This window comes from Equus caballus, chromosome 6 (assembly GCF_041296265.1).
Source record: "Equus caballus isolate H_3958 breed thoroughbred chromosome 6, TB-T2T, whole genome shotgun sequence".
Taxonomy (NCBI): Eukaryota; Metazoa; Chordata; class Mammalia; order Perissodactyla; family Equidae; genus Equus; species Equus caballus.
This window is the reverse complement of record NC_091689.1, coordinates 9,490,977-9,507,094: the sequence shown is the minus strand read 5'-3', so window position 1 is coordinate 9,507,094 and position 16,118 is coordinate 9,490,977. Positions and strand designations below refer to the sequence as shown.

At 43.6% G+C, this 16,118-nt stretch overlaps 1 long non-coding RNA gene across 1 annotated transcript in view; it reads right to left on the bottom strand.

Annotated features, from left to right (window-relative positions):
- Positions 1 to 676: 676 nt before the first annotated feature.
- Positions 677 to 16,118, bottom strand: part of LOC138924562 (uncharacterized) — an 85,185-nt gene continuing 69,743 nt past the window's right edge. The window contains exon 5 of the long non-coding RNA XR_011439509.1: positions 677 to 2,000. This is a non-coding gene — a long non-coding RNA (uncharacterized lncRNA). The remainder of the gene's footprint in view (positions 2,001 to 16,118) is intronic.

The following is a 16,118-nucleotide window of genomic DNA, read 5'->3' as shown; positions in this document are numbered from 1 at the left end:
TCAGGGTCGCTTGGGTTGATTGATGGAAATGATCAGTTGCTTAAAATAATCATGACAGATAAAGTCTCTTAATTAGCCCGCATTTGCAAGAGTCAGAAATTTTAGATTTCATTACATTTTTTATTATTATTTCCATGCAAAAGTAACTGAAATTCAATTTTACCAAAGTAGTTACAAGTTAATTTGGACCTTCTCGCTGAAGGAAACTTGATTCAATCCACACATCTTATTTGGAAGCCAAATGGCACATTTTGTCTATTCTAGAAAATCTACTTCTTGATTTTTTAATATGCTAAGGTTAGAGACTAATTTATGTCTATTTAAAAAATCAAGTTCAGTACCAAGAAACTTTTTAGTCAGATTTAGAGCATTTGCAAATTAATTATACAGCTTTTCATTCTAAGGCTTCTGCAAGTGTGTAAAACCAGGAAAGACAATACTGTGGGGGAGAAACATTAACTGGAGCCTGACCCTTCCACCACAACTTAAATGTTTTATTTTTTAATAGAACATTTTAAATCAACATCTTCAAAAGTGTAGCAATGTACCAGTGATCATATACAAGATACTTTTAGATAGCCCACGAACTTTTTTCAATAGCCAGATATTTAATTTAATGTGAAATTGCTGTTTTTCAACCATTTTATATTTAAAAAATGCAAAGGTGTCAATTTCATAGGGTTTAAGCTAATGTTTTATTTTTAAAAATAACCGTATTAGTTTCCTAGGGCCGCCATAGCAAAGTATCACAAACTGGTTGGTTTAAAACAATCAACATTGACTGTCTCACAGTTCTGAATGCTAGAAATTCCAAATCCAGGCATGAGCAGGGCCATGCTCCCTGCTGGCCACGCTCCTGGCTTCCTCCTAAGCTTCCTGCATTTGATGGCAATCTTTGGCATTCCTTGGCTTGTAGCTGCCTTTGTCATCACGTGGTATTCTCCCAGTGTCTCTGTCTTCACAAGGACTTCTTCTTGTAAGGACACTGGTCATATTAGATTAGAGGCCCACCCTACTCCAGTATGACCTCATCTTAACTCATTAGTGATTACTTAACTCATCTTAACTCATAAAGCCACATTCTGAGGGACTGGAGTTAGGACCTCAACATATGAATTTTGGAGGGTGACAATTCAACCCATAACAATAACTAACATAGCAGGTCTGTGATTTCAAAGATAAGATTGTTTGGGAAGAGGCTAAAATAGGTATTTTGTTTAAGTTGAAGTTGATTTAAAGAAAACTAACAAGGACGGTATGTAAACATGACAAAAGTTGTAAGCGCTGTTCAGCGAACGGTTGAAATAGGAGGGGAACTTGACTTTAAAACTGGCCACAAAGTCTTCCCCTCCCTGTTTCCACATTCCTATACAACGTCTCCTTGCAGGAACTCCCATGAAGAGGTAGATAGAGTCTATTTCTCTACCCCTTGATTCTGGCCGGCCTTGGGGTTTGCTCCGGCCAATGGGACATTAGCTAACATGCCGTAAGCAGAAGCTTAAAAAGTGCATGCTCTTTGGGGTTCCCCCTTTTGCCCGGGGTGCCCTGCTGAAGGATGAAAGACCACAAGAAGTAGAACCAAGGCACCCAGCTGATGGCCAGGCAGCCCCTAACTGACCCAGCTGCTGACTGCAGACACATGACTTGAGCCCCAGACCAGGCTAGCCAATCCCCATGTCTAGATCAGCAGAACCACTCACTGAGCCCAGCCCAGATGGCCAACATGCAAATCGTGAACTAAAAAAAAATGGTTGCTGTTCAAAACTACCACTTACACATTCTCATCAATTTTCTGTTTATTTTGACCAGTGATTACAAGAGTGTCCCAAATTTTCTGGAGACTTTTTTCATCAAAGTTGCTCTTAGGGTCCCAGAAATGTTGACTTAGGGCTGAAACAGACATCAAGATAATTTGGAAGAGGGCAGGAGGGCTGGACGGGAAGTATCTTGCAGCATTTCTCTTTGAAGTTCATTTACTTTCCTCCCCTTCTCCCATTGGCCTGTGAATTCAAACAAAAATAACCTTAGAGGCAGAGGGAAAGGAGCCAGGCCTAGCAGGAGCACAGGAGATGAGTCAGGTCCCCACCAACGTCCCCTGTCTTCCTGCAGGACTCTTTCTGGTCAGCTGGTTTCAGAGAGTCAAAGAAGGGATTTCCATGAACTATAACAGCCATTATTGGTGACCAAACTGTGAGGCTTTTTGGTTATTCTTCCCAGAATCTACCCTGGATAGAACTCTGTGTTTGAGACCAACTCTGAAGAGCATAATGGACAGAGAATTAGACTCTAAATTAAGACTGCTGGGATTTTTTTCCCCCCAAGGGACCCACATCTACTCATATTTCCCCCATTTGGTTTTCTCATTGCAGCCGGAATAACCTTTCCAAAATGCAAAGCTATCATGCTAAGCCCTGTTTAAAAATCTTCCACTGCTTTCCATTGCTTTTGGAGTATCAACCAGGCTCCTTAAATGGTGTATACAGCTACGTTAGTCTCCTCCAGCTGCTATAAGAAAATACTACAGACTGGGGGGTTTAAACAAGAGAAATGTACTTTCTCACAGTTCTGGATGCTGGATGTCCAAGATCAAGGTGCCAACAAGGTTGACTTCACCTTGGCTTGCAGACAGCTGACTTCTCCATGTGTCCTCACACGGCCTTTCCTCTGTGAATGTGCATCCCTGGTGTCTCTCTCTCTTCCTATAAGGACACGGGTCCTATTGGATTAGGGCCCACCCTTATGACTTCATTTAACCTTAGTTATCTTCTTAAAGGCCCTGTCTCCAAATACAGTCACATTGGGAGTTGGGGCTTCAAATATGAATTCGGGGAACACCATTCAGCCCATAACCATGGCCTTGCTTTGTCTGTCCTCTACCCATCTCTCTAGATCTTTCATGCACCACTAACTAGTCCCTTACCTCTATCCTCTGCCACTCTGGGTTTCCCCCTTACTTGGACTCCACCAGTCTCTTAGCAGTTGTAATTTTATTTTTATCCAGGTGATGCTTGGCCCTTCTAAGAATGTAAGCTCCAAGAGAATGATGAAGAATTTTGTCTGGTTTTCCCATCAATTTATCCCCAAACTCAGTGCCTGGCATTTAGTAGGCACTCAATAAAACTTTGAAGAATGAATGAAGAGTTTAGCAAAGGTCTTAAGATTTATGGTAACCACACAGGTCAACATGACTTGGAGATATAGAAATGATTCCTATCCATGAATTTACTCAGTAAACACTTATTTAGCACCTACTGTGTGCTAGATCCTGAGAACGCAAAGATAAATCAGATAGGCAGGTGTCAGACCAATCTTTCTGCAGGCTGAGTTGTCTTATTGAACCATATTCCCTGTTCCCATTATACTCAATCTTCAATCTATTTGGCCTGGATATAAACAGCCGCTGAGATTTTTCAAACTATATGATACTTATTTAACATGGCTATTTACATTCATTGCACATATATTATTTGAAAATCTTAATGTTAGAAATAAAAATCATTCTACATCATTAAAAGTTTAAAAGGCGATTGTCATGCTTTCAGAGATGTATCCTGATTATGGTCCCAGGAAAACGACTCTCAATAAATTCTTTATGGTTTTATGGGTAGCTAAAGAGAGGAAATGCAGGTAAGGATTTTAAGATATATAAATAATTGAAAGATACATACCAATTTTAAAAGTCATTCCCCAGGACTAATGTGACTATTAGATGAATCACACACATTTTTTCATAATGTTGTAATATAAACTGAATTAAGAGGAAGTCGAAATAAAGCACATATATCAGATACACACTAATGCTTCCAAAAGTCTTAGAAAACCTAATAAATTTAATAAAGGCAGAATTTAGGAGATTTTACTGGACCAAAAACTTGACTTTGTAAATTCCTTTAAATCTGAAAATTGTGGCTACCATTCGATGCTTGTCTCAGAGCTGCCAGGCTCTAGGATAGGCACTTGACAGACATTATTCCAATCTTCCTGCTCACCATACACAGTAGGTATCATCATCCCCTTTTTATAGAAAGGAACATTTCAGATCAGGAAGCTTAAAACACAATAAGCAGTACAGCTGGGGTTCAAACTCGAGCCAGTCTGGTCTCAGAGCCCACGCTCTGTGGATTCTCCCATGAGGCCTCAAAGCTGTCAAGACTAGGTTCTGGCTTACTCTCTTGTTGGAAAATCTGGGATGTGAAAAAGGAAATTAAATGAACTAAACTAGGTTTTTATCTCTATTTTGAGACCAGGAATGTGATTCTTAAATGCCTCCTAGACCTCAGGAGAGAGAGAAAACTAAAAGTCCTAAGGCCTTTCATCCATCTCCACGAAGCAATTCGATTTCCCCTGTAAGAACGTTTGTAGCTTAGATGGTGAGTGATATGGAGAGCCACATGCAAGACGAGACGTCTTCACCTGGGAGATTTGGGGGCTAGGCCCTCTCCGATGTGACATCAAGAGGGGTGAGGTCACCCTGCAGATCTTTCTCCAGCCTGCAGCAGACCCTGGAATCTCCACCCTAGGAGAACCGTTCCTTTCAGCTAAGCTGTTTCCCCTAGGAATCTTCTTATAAAATGCGTTGGACCCTAGTAGGATGATGCGATCATGAATACCTTAGCTCATTTGGTTTATTCGAGAGCACTTAGCCAATCACCTACTTAAGGGAAGTAGATCAAGGCAAGCAAGTTCAGGGTGTGGAGCCTCTTCCAAGGGAAGGGAGCAGAAGCATAACTGGCCTCCCCTTCCTTACAAAGTTGCCAGGGGCCAACCCTCGCAAGGAGGCAAGTAGAGCCTCTCATCTCACTCCCAGGAAGAGCGCTGTGTTTTGATGTTCCCATCTGCAAAATGGGGGCAAAGAGACTAACTGCCTCATGGGGTTGCTTTGAGGTGAAGCGATTCAGACAAGCCCCAGACACTGCTCTGAGCACTGAGTAGAGTCCTGAAACCATGCCTGGCCCACAGCAAGGGCTCCACACACATGAGTGTTTGAACCTCTCTAGACCTTAGCCTTCTCATTTGTAACTCAAGAGCAACAATGTTCTACACTGCAAGTGCCTGGCTTTCCTTGATTCATCCAACAAATATTTATTGACTGCCTACTGTGTGACAGCCACAAGGACACAGTGGTAACTATAATGCACCTGTTTCCAACATTCATTGAGCCTATACTTTAGAGAGAGAGACGGACTTTATCGACAATTATCAACAATCACCGACAATCACCATACAAACATTTACCTACAATTGTTACAAGTGATTTGAAGGAAAAGTACTGGACCAGTGGGACCTCAGGAAGGTCTTTCTAAAGAAGTGACATTCAAATTGACTTAAAGATGAGCCAGTTGGGCAGATGAGTTGGGGAGAGAGTGCTCTAGGCAGAGAGAGCACTGTGGGTGAAGCAGGTCCGTTAAGCCTCAGGACGGCTAACAGCATTGGTGCTTCTCAGACCATGCGTATGTTGGCCTCTAGCATGGATGGAGGCAACTGTGGCCAACTCATGAGGGCAGACAGCCTTGGGTCGCTACCTGGCCATGCGGCAAGAGGCCCCATGGCTTGTAGATGCAAAAGTGAGCCAGTCAAATGTCTTTGGGAATATCTGTTCTCACTGCACTTAATCCAGCCCCTGCCCATTCCAGAAAGAGTACAGCACTTCCAGAACATTCCTCTCATCTTCCCTTCCCTTTTTCCCCTCTGCTCCTCTGCTCTTTCCTATTCCTTCTTTAGGATCTTCTCCTACTAGCGTAGATAAATGTGAAGAGCAAATTTGAAGGTTTCTCTGATCAGATTGGCAGAAGTTTAAAAGACTAATACTATCAACTGCTGGAGTGGATGCCAGGAAATGTAATATCACCCTTCATTTAGGGAATGTGTAACTTAGCAATGACTTTTTGAAAAACAATTTGGCAGCATCTATCACCATTTTAACTGCACATGCCTTTTGACTGAGCAATTCCACTTCCAGGAATCATGCTTTAAAAAACACTTGTTCATATGCACAAAAGGAGAATGTCAAAAGTTGTGTATGGCTATTCATCATGGATGATAGTGAAAAACTGGAAACAAATGTCCATCAATTGGGGAGCAATTTAAATGAATTATAGCATATCCACATTATGGAATACTGTGAAGCCAGTGAAAGAATTAAAGACTAAATGATTTTCAAGACATGTTGTTACATGAAAAGAGCAAATTGCAGAACAGTTAGAATTGATTTTTTTTAAGACACATGTGTATAGGAATGTGTGTAAGCATTTAAATGCATAGAAAGGAAACTGGAAGGACATATCACACTCCTGGCAGTGGACATCATTGTGGAGAGAAGTAGTGATTATGTGGGGATGAAAGGAAAGCATTCAGGGTTTCCTAGCTTTATGAGGGCCCTGGAATAGTCAGATTTATAGAAACAAAGTAGAATAGTGGTTACCTGGGGCTGCTGGGAAGAGAGAATGGAGAGTTAATGCTTAATGGGTACAGAGTTTGGGAAGATGAAAAAGTTCTAGAAACGGATGGTGGTGATGGCCACAGAACAATGAGAATGTACTTAATGCCACTGAACCGTATACTTAAAAATGGTTAAAATGGCAAATTTTGTGTTATGTATATTTTGCCACATTAAAACAAACAAAAAACATTGATTCATACGAATAATTCCATCAGGATTCATTTCCAGTGTAGGACATCTGAAGACAAGGAAAGACTCTTGTTTGTAGTAAAGACGCTTAACACCAGGGGGTCACTGAGGGAGGAACATACCGACCTCCCACCCCTGAGACTCCATAATCGGAATGTTAACAACGTATTTACAGGCTGAGCTTCAGTCCAAGCTCCTGGCCTCAAGACCCTTTGAAATGGTCTCCTTAACCAACCCAACCTTCTGAACCCCCGACATCAAATGGTGTGAATGAGGGACAGACCCATAACTGCCATTGAAGAAAAGAAACAAAAAATAAAGGAAAGAAAGGCCCCAATGATTTAGCTCAGTTCTTAAGTGCTCCTACTCGGAACGGACTGCTAAGTGCGTGCCCCAGCCTTTTTATAGCGTATATCCGCATTTAAAGGGCGCTGAGCAGTGGCTGGTTTTCTTTCTGAGCTGGCTTCTTGGAGACAAAGCCCCTAATGACACCAAGTCACGAGGTGCAAATAAGACTAGAATTAAACTACCTGGTGCCCACACATGTCATTTTGCCATCTGCACCTCATTACTCGAAGCCCACTGAACGAAGCAGAGGGACGACAGTGATTACATCCAGCCAGACCACTTTGCAGAGGAACCAAATAAACACAAACAAACCCAAGTCTCGTAACGTTTCACTGCTCTTCCACAGGCATCTGTCAGAATAAAAGAGACGAGATGTTTACGCTGGGACGGGAAGTGCAGGTCAAAGGTGGGGGGAGAAAGGCTCCAGTACTTAAGGAGAACTCAGGGCAGGAAGGCAAATGTCACTGATAGAAAGTCCATCATTGCCACAGGTAACCAAACATTCTCAGCCTTGGATTTTTACAGGCGGGTGATTTATGAATCATGACAAAACAGAGGGGACATACCTTGAGCTAATGCCCATTTAGAGGAGGGAATAAAACCCTGCTGTTTACTCTCAGCATTGTTAATATCTCAAATGAATGCTAATTGGAGATGTTGATTGAAAATGAGAATGATGCCATTTTCCGCTGTATCTCATGTCATCTGAACGACCTTGCACTTGAGAATCGCAAGTCGGGAATTTATTCACAATCCAGGAAATTGTGAAAGTCTAAATTAGCAAATTTGAGCTACCCAAGCACCCCTTGAAAAATATAGAACAAAACACTGAGGAAAAAGCAAATGCTAACATTTGCCAGGAAAAGGGGACACAGGCCAAAGCTTCTTAACAGCCTTATACTACTTTCACAACGTGAGAGTTGTGGTGAGTGCTGTCTAGTCGATTCTGACTCCTAGCGACCCTGTGCACCGCAGAGCGGAACCCTGCTGCTCTTTCTGCGCCATCCTCTGCCCTTCCAGCGCTCTATCAGACAATGCTCTGCTGCTACTCACATGGTTTTCATGGCCAGTGTTTTCGGAAGTTGGTGGCCAGGTCCTTCTTCCTAGTCTGTCTTAGTCTGGAAGCTCTGCTGAAACCTGTCCGCCATGGGTGACCCCACTGATATTTGAAATCCCAGTGGCACAGCTTTCAGAATCACAGCAATATGCAGCCGCCACAGTATGACAACCGACAGACGGGTGATGTGGTTCCCTGATGGGGAAACAAATGAACCTGGGCCGCAGCAGTGAGAGCACGAATCTTACCCACTGGACCACAGGGCTGGCTCAAGAAGAAAGGGCAGGAGGAAAAATGCATTTTCGAGTGAAAATACAGGTTGCCTTTGACTAGGGGCTGACATCTTCCTAGAAGTAGTCAAAGGAGATGGTCAAACCACAGTACTTAGAGTGGAAGGGGCCTTCGTGTGTCCCCTCCCTGCCTCTCACTCATTGCGGGAATGCCCTCCAGCCGTGCCAGGAATGCAGAGCTTACTCCGTCCCATGGTGGGCCCTTCACCCTGAGAGCTAAGATGAAATCACTCTCCCCAGAGGTTGCCCCCACTGCCCCTGGGCCACACACTGCAGTGAGCCAGAGCCGAAAACTCCCCCTGGTCTCTGTGATTCCTCTCCAGGACAGCTCTCACTTCTCTCTCGAAAACTCTCCTCCAGGTAAAATATCATAGGGCCCTTGAATGAAGTGACTCCTGCAAGCACTAGACTTCTGCCCCTGATTTCCTGGTCAACATTTCCACCCTTTGTAGCCCAAGGGTTTCTTTGAAGAAAAAAGTTGAAAAGGCAAATGCCTCCCACACCCCTATTAACAGCACTGGAAGCTGTTAATGATCAGTTAGCCCTGGTACGTGGAAAAGCAAAGAAGTGCCGGAAGACTCTGAAGAGAAAGGTTAAAGCAGAGAGGGATAGAGGAATAAAGTATCGGGCCAGTGGAGAGAAGCAGTGAGAACAAACGAAAAAGAGGAGGGAGCAATGAGAAGAAATATCTTAGCCCCAATCACAATTTTACCCAAGGTGGATATGGGGCACACACACACACACAGATCCCACACTCATTAAGTAGCCCATACAAGCCACCAAATAGCTCAGTGCACCACCTGATGCCTTCCTTCTGACCATTAATGGGTCCTGCATTTTCTCCATTTTAACAACTTAATCACTTACCCGTCATCTTCTCTCCGTATGGACTTAGAGACAGCGTTTGGTTAAGGAGCTTCAATCTCTTTACAAGCAGCCCAATAAAGATAAGTGGAAATATCAAAATTCCCTGTGAACTCAAACCTCAGAGATTCCTCACATTTAATGCTTTCTAATGGTGACCAGGAGCCAGCTGGAATAACCTAATAAAAGTTAAACCAGGGGCAGCACAGCTATAACGCAGATGGTCAAGTGGGCTGTTCTGATGTGGAAATTTCCTTTGCAGATCTGACTACGTTCTGTAGGCATTTTCCAGACTTTAATCTCTCCAGTTGATTTTTCAATTCCAGGTCTCCATAGCCTCCCCCTCCCTAACCCCAAATCCGTCCCATAACCCACGAAATCAGCTAATTTTTCAAGTCTTTTGTTTTAGGGTTATTAGCAAAAAGTAAAGCCCTCTTCTGACAGCAAACGCAAACTCAATTCAATCATTCATTGACCTTTTGTCTGGTTTAATTACAATAGGAACCATTTTTCTCTTGCATGTTGATGAGTCTTCTCAATACCACATCATGGCAACTGGTTTCCTTACATTGCACTGAGGAGCACAGTGCCTCCTCCCCAAGCAAGGAAAGATGAGGAGAACGAAAAAGCGAGTATTGAAAAGGGTAGTAGAAGGAAGGGAGATGTGCATTACTCAGTCATCTCCTTTGGGAAGAAAAATTACGAGTATGTTTCAATTACATATCAACTTTACAAAGCATATTCACGTAATGACCTTGAGTCTCGAAACACATTGCAGGACAAGCAAGCAAGTAGTTACCATTCCGATTTTACACACAAGAACGCTGAGGATCAGAGAAGTCAAGGAATTTGTCTCATGTCATGATGACTCACAGACCCAAACACCTAGTCCAGCCTGTATTTGGGGCCCACTTATCACTCTTTTGAAAAGCTGCTAGAAGACCTGCCTGGCTCTGGCTTTCTTGCAAAATTCGAGATCCTGAGCAATTCCAGGAACTCTGGCTATGCAACTCTCCCAGCTGTACCTCTCCTCTGCCTTGGGATCCCTTGCCTGCCTGATGTCAACACCAACACCATCAATACCTATCAAAAGGATCTCATTATGCTCATGCTCGCCTCCCGCCCACCTCTTCTGCCAGCTTTCACACAGGCAGGTAATCTGATAAAGCAACTCCCACTACAGCATTCTCAATGGAGTCCAAGGAGATTAAGTACGTTGCCAAGGTTCACAACTAGTTAGTGGTGGCACCAGGATTTGAATCCAAAACAGGGTGTAATTCCAGGTCTTATTACAGGCATAGTGAAGTAGACATTCCCAGAAATCCCTGATGACACCACTTAGGAAGTTACATTCTCTCTGTACATCAAATTAGAGTGAGAATTATCAGCAGGAAAGAGACCCATGAACCTTATAACCATGCCACGCATGGGTGTCAGGAGATGAGCTTTTCAAGATTCCCCAGACAGAAGTAGTTTTGCACTTGGAGTGGTCCCTGTCACAGATGATGAAGACATCCTTTCCAATCGTCACCAGGTTCCACAGAGACCTCCAGGTTCTGACTTTACCCAGAACCTGTCTCAGAACCTCAGTGTGAGCTGAGTGACTGACTCTTCTCTGCTCGCACCTACTGCTCCACCTCTCAGATTACGTTTTAAACCTGAAGCCAGTTCACTCCCAGCAGGTACAGGTCTGGCACGCCCCTCAGCTCTGTTTCTGCCCAAATTTTTCAAAAATACGCGTCTAAGGGCAATTAAACTTATATGCACCCAATACTTATAGCTATTCCCTCAACAAAATAGAGAGAAGAGTCTAGATTATTCTATGAAAGACTGTGATTGGGGTTAACATTCTGTTAAGCACAGATACCTGTCAAGCCCTGGTGCACGGCTATGAGTTGATAATGATGAGGATGATGAGGATGATGATGATGGTGACACCAATCACCACCTCCTGAGCTTTGACTCCATGCCACACACTGTGGTCACCCCCGCATTAACATTGTCTTATTTACTCCTCATTAACCCCAGGAGGTGTATATTATTATTCCCATAGCAGGTGAGAAAACTGGGGCCTACAGGAATTGAGAAATTTGCCCACAGTAAAATAGGGGTCCAGCAAGGATTCGACTCCTGTCTGCCTGATTAAAAGTCCCGGACTCCTAACTGTAGTACGATTAAAACTGGCCCAGGCAAGGAGAAAAACCCAGATGCTTAAGACTGGCTGGAACAAAGCACGAATACGCAAATGCTTATTTCAAACTCCAAGCCTACACGACGATGCTGGATCCTGGCAAACAAACAGACACTGCAAACAAGATCCTTTTCAAAGTAGTTTCTGTTCTGGAGCCAATTTTAAATACCATACAACCAGACCTTCTCTGTGTGTTTTTGGAACTTCCTCAGGCATAACAGGAATGAAAACACTCATCTACTGGAGGGGGAAATGGAGATGAAGTGTGGAAGAAATGCTTAGCAAGCAGTGCTGGCGTAGGGGTGGGGGTGGGGAAGTGGAGCCGGGCCCTCCTCCCCTGTTTAGGTGGAGGGGAACGCACCGCATCTCACCCGGCCACTTCTTGGACTCCTGCAATAGTATTTTTGTCCAAACCTTTCTTAATCCTTCTCCTTCTACATCTGTCTTTCCTCCTCTATGCCTTTTCCCCTTGACCACTATAACCAATGGATGGAAGGAGACACAAATGAGAGGGTACCCAGAGAGGGAGAACAGAACGTCTCAGGTACTTTTTCCTCCCAGCAAGACTCTACTCATCAAATAACAAGGCAGTGGGAGGGGCCAGAAAGGAATTAGTAGCTCCTTAGAAATTAGAAAGGAATTAGTAGTGCTTAGGAACCGTCTTTCAAGTCCCTTCCCATTTTTGAATCCTAGAGTTTCTGTAGCTGGAAATAGTATTACAAAATAATAGTATTACAAAATAATAGTATTACAAATAATTGGTCCACTCTCTGATGAAGCGACTCATAGGTGAGACCCAAAGACTCCTCCAACTGAGTTACTGATTTGGTTCCTGTGGAATTTGATCATTGTAAAATCAGCCTGGATAATATAGACCTTCCAGAGTGGATATTTTTCTCTCGATAGCCCACTTCATCAAATGAATACAATAATTGTCCAACTTCTGCTTTGAGCGGCAGAGACACACCTAAAGAGGACGATATTTTCTCATTTGAGAAGGATTTCCAAACAACAGGTGTGAATAATCTTTTCCATTCAGCGTGCTGTGGCTTTCCATGACTTCCACACCGATGTTGATTTTGTCAGACTTCTCAGGCAAAGAGACGCATGGAGACAAATAAGAACAAAGTTTAAGTGCTAGACATTTATTTGCTTTTCAATACGTCTTCAAGGTGAACCGTCTCTTCACAGGAAAGACAGGTCTTCATTCTAGGAGCTTATCACCAATCCTGGGGCAAAGTTACAATCTGTTAACAAAGAACTATTGTAATCAAAGGAATCTAGCAGTAAGGTTTCTATTGCTGCCTGCCTGGGAAAGAAAGTTTTTCTTTCCCTAACTAGTTATTAAAGTACTTATGTTTAAATCAGGGATATTTCAGTGACATCACAATACGGACCAACCCTAAGCCTTTGTGAAAACTTAAATTACTGCTTGAAAACCTTCTGTTAACTTTCCATTTTTTTGTATTTTCCTTTTTTTTTTTAATACCTTGCGTCATGGTCTCCGCGGCTCGTCTTGATTCAGTTAGCCAAAGGAGGTTGTTTTTTTAAAAAAAGGAACACAGGAACAATGATATTCTTTGAACTTAGTTGAAGGTAGCTATTTAGAATTTGCTAAATGAGAAGGACTGAGCATTTCAGTCCTATTGTGCGCACTCATCTGATAAGTCTTTGATGCATATCTCTATCGGCTTGTGGTAAGAACAAAAATTGAAGACAGGTGGAGAAAGCAAGCCTTGCGCCTCAGAGGCAAATCGCGAACATGTTCTAACATTGTTTTGATTGGCTGGGGCCAGGGCTCTGCATCTTTCCCCCGCATCAGGAGTCAGGGTTGGTTTGGTGACACAGAGGGAGGCCCCTTATTGGATTCATACCGGGCTGACACTGGGAGAAAAAAATGGCTGGAGCTGCTGCAAGGCAGGAAAAGAGTGTATCCTGGTGGCCAGAGAGGAAAGTGACAGAGGGAGGAGGGTGTGGCTCCAGGCTTTGGAAGGTGTGCCTTCCTGGTTTATCTGAGCCTTTTAACAATTCATACCTTCAGTAAAAGTCATCATTATTGGTGTTTCAATTAGCATCCCACTTTGAAAGTCAGAATAATCGTTCCTACTATTTGGGAGATATTCATAAAGTTGGATTCCAAGACTAGAAGGTGACTTTAGAAATTCTAAATGTGATAAAAATCAGAGACTTATACAAAAACGGCAACTCCTTCTCTGCTTTTGTGTTTGTTCCCTCCCTCCTTATCCTCTCCTGGAACTGAGTGGTTGGAGAAAAGAGGTACAAAGGATGCATAGGAAGGGAGAGTAGGTAAGTATAAGGAGCCAGCTTGCTCCCTCCTCTCGGCCACCAATGCCGAGAGGCAGCAGCGGCCAGGCTGGCTACCTTGCATTTTCTGTCCTCTGTACATGAAAATTCCCCTCGTCTTACTCTTTAGATTTATCATATTTCCTTGTCAGCAGACTTTATCACTCAAACAAAACATTGTAAGAGCTCAAATAGGCTCAATTCACGCTCTGAGACTCAGACACACCCTGGGGAGAAAGGTTTGCCTCCTCTGTCAAAGTCAAGGTACAGTACTTTCACACACACGAGAAGGATCAAGAGAATTTGTTTCACGTAACTCACGCCTTGAACTATGTGTGCACAAACTTTGGCAGGCACCTGACAAAACCACAGAGTATGTGTCAGACCCCTGAGTAATGTGCTATCAAAGCCCCACTAGCTTTCTGGAAGCAACCACCCCTTGTTTGCTGAGTCATTCCCATAAAACCATTTCTAGGAGGTGTTAGCCAACACCCCAGAGCTCTGGAGGCTGCCCAGGGGATGGTGCATTGAGAACAGCCCAGGACATGGGTATGGTAGACTTATAGATGGGGCACTACCCTGGGAGCTCCAAGACATCACTGAGGACCCTCTAAAGACAAGACACTTGACAATGAGTGATCTCTGTGGTGTGAGTGCCAAGTTGAGGCCCACTGTATAGAATCCTGAAGACAGCATGCCAGCTCTCTCCTGCTCCATCCCCACATTACACTTGACTTTTGCTGCCACTCAGGGCACCAGGGAGCCACAGAACTTTGCATGGGACAGGATGAGATGCTACACATCCCTTACTAGAAGGAACTCCCTCCCTCTCCCTGGTCACACACAGCACTTAGGACTCAAGCTCCACTTTCACACCTCCCACATCCTGCTCTTCTGGCCTCTTTCCTTTTGTTTACTGACAACTAATAACCATACTAATAACAGCTAACCTTCATTGAATTCTTACCTCGAGCAGGGGCTTTATATGGGTTAACTCAACTTACCCTACTATGATCCGCATTTTAATGATGAGGAAATTGACACCAGAGGGTTAACAACCAGCGAGATCACAAAGCTAGAAAATAAGGATTTGAAGGCAGACTCGAACTGCCAGAACTTACGCCCTTAAACCATTACATTATCCTTCCCCTGTTGTTGAGATATTGATCACATCTGGGTTGCCCTTGATATTCATTTAAAATCTGAGTAAAGATCAGAGGGAGAGTTGGGGGGTGGGGTCACACCAGGACACTCAGGATGGCCCTGCGTAGAGACTTTGAGAACATTCGGTAAGAGAGAAGTTGCTGCATTCATCGCGCAGCTTCCCTTAACACAGGACTTCTGGATGGGTGGTCTGCGGACCATCAGCATCAAAATCACCAGGAAGCTCGTTGAAGCTCTTCGCTCCTGGGCCCTCCCCTACGTCTGCTCAGACTGCTGAGGCTGAGACCCCAGGACCAGCAGGGTCAGTAAGCTCCCAGGTGATTCCTATATACACTAACATTTGCGAACCACAAACTTAGAGAACCACAAAACTCCTTTCAAATGACCTATGGGACAATATCTGTTGGCACTAACTTTGGCAGGGAGGGGTTTGGGGGAGATTAGAGAGGTATTGTCCATGTTGGTCCAATGAAGCATAGATATAATGGCAACAAATACATTTTAAGTGGGATTCATCTGTTCCCTGACAACATTTTTAGGGAAGAAAAAGAAACAGTATGCCCCTCCCTGCAAAAAAATTGCAAGTGGGGAGAAATTCTCTTGTTTACTGTGAGGCTACTTGGTTTGTTTGGGTTTTCATTAGTTTCTTGTTTAGTTTTGTTTTGTTTGTTTTGGTTTGGGTTTTTTCCCCTTGAAAGATTTTGATGTTTTCGCCTGCAGGGCCCACATTCATTAAAATGTCCTTGCCTTGCAATTTCTGAGGCAATCTGGGGCTGGTGGTCCCACAGGAATGATGCCAGGGTTCATCCCAGGGAGCTGCCCACAAGCACCCAATGGGAGACAGGGTGGTGCCATGATCACTGGTGATCGACCAGGTGTGATCAGTCTCCTGGGGAAGGAACCATATTTTAGAGATACTGTCATGGAAACATAGGGTTTCAGACCTGGAACAATTATCCAGTGGAGTCAGCTACTATAGACTAGAGACATGAGGAGCCCTGCTAGCACTAAGAACCCAGATTGGGGCTTCCTCCTCCCAGTCCAGGTTCTGGAAAGAACCCACCAGCATTTCCTGAAGGTCCTTCATTTGTATCCTACTTCACAATTTTATTTCCTTTCCTTACCTTTCCATCTGTGCCATTATTAACATTTCTCTTTAAATCAACTCAGGTTTTTCCTCAAATTTATTCAAGAAGCAAACTTGGAGTCAGTGCCGTAAATGGAAGATCAATGTCAGTTGCTAGAAAAAGAAGATCCCAACCCCACAGTCTC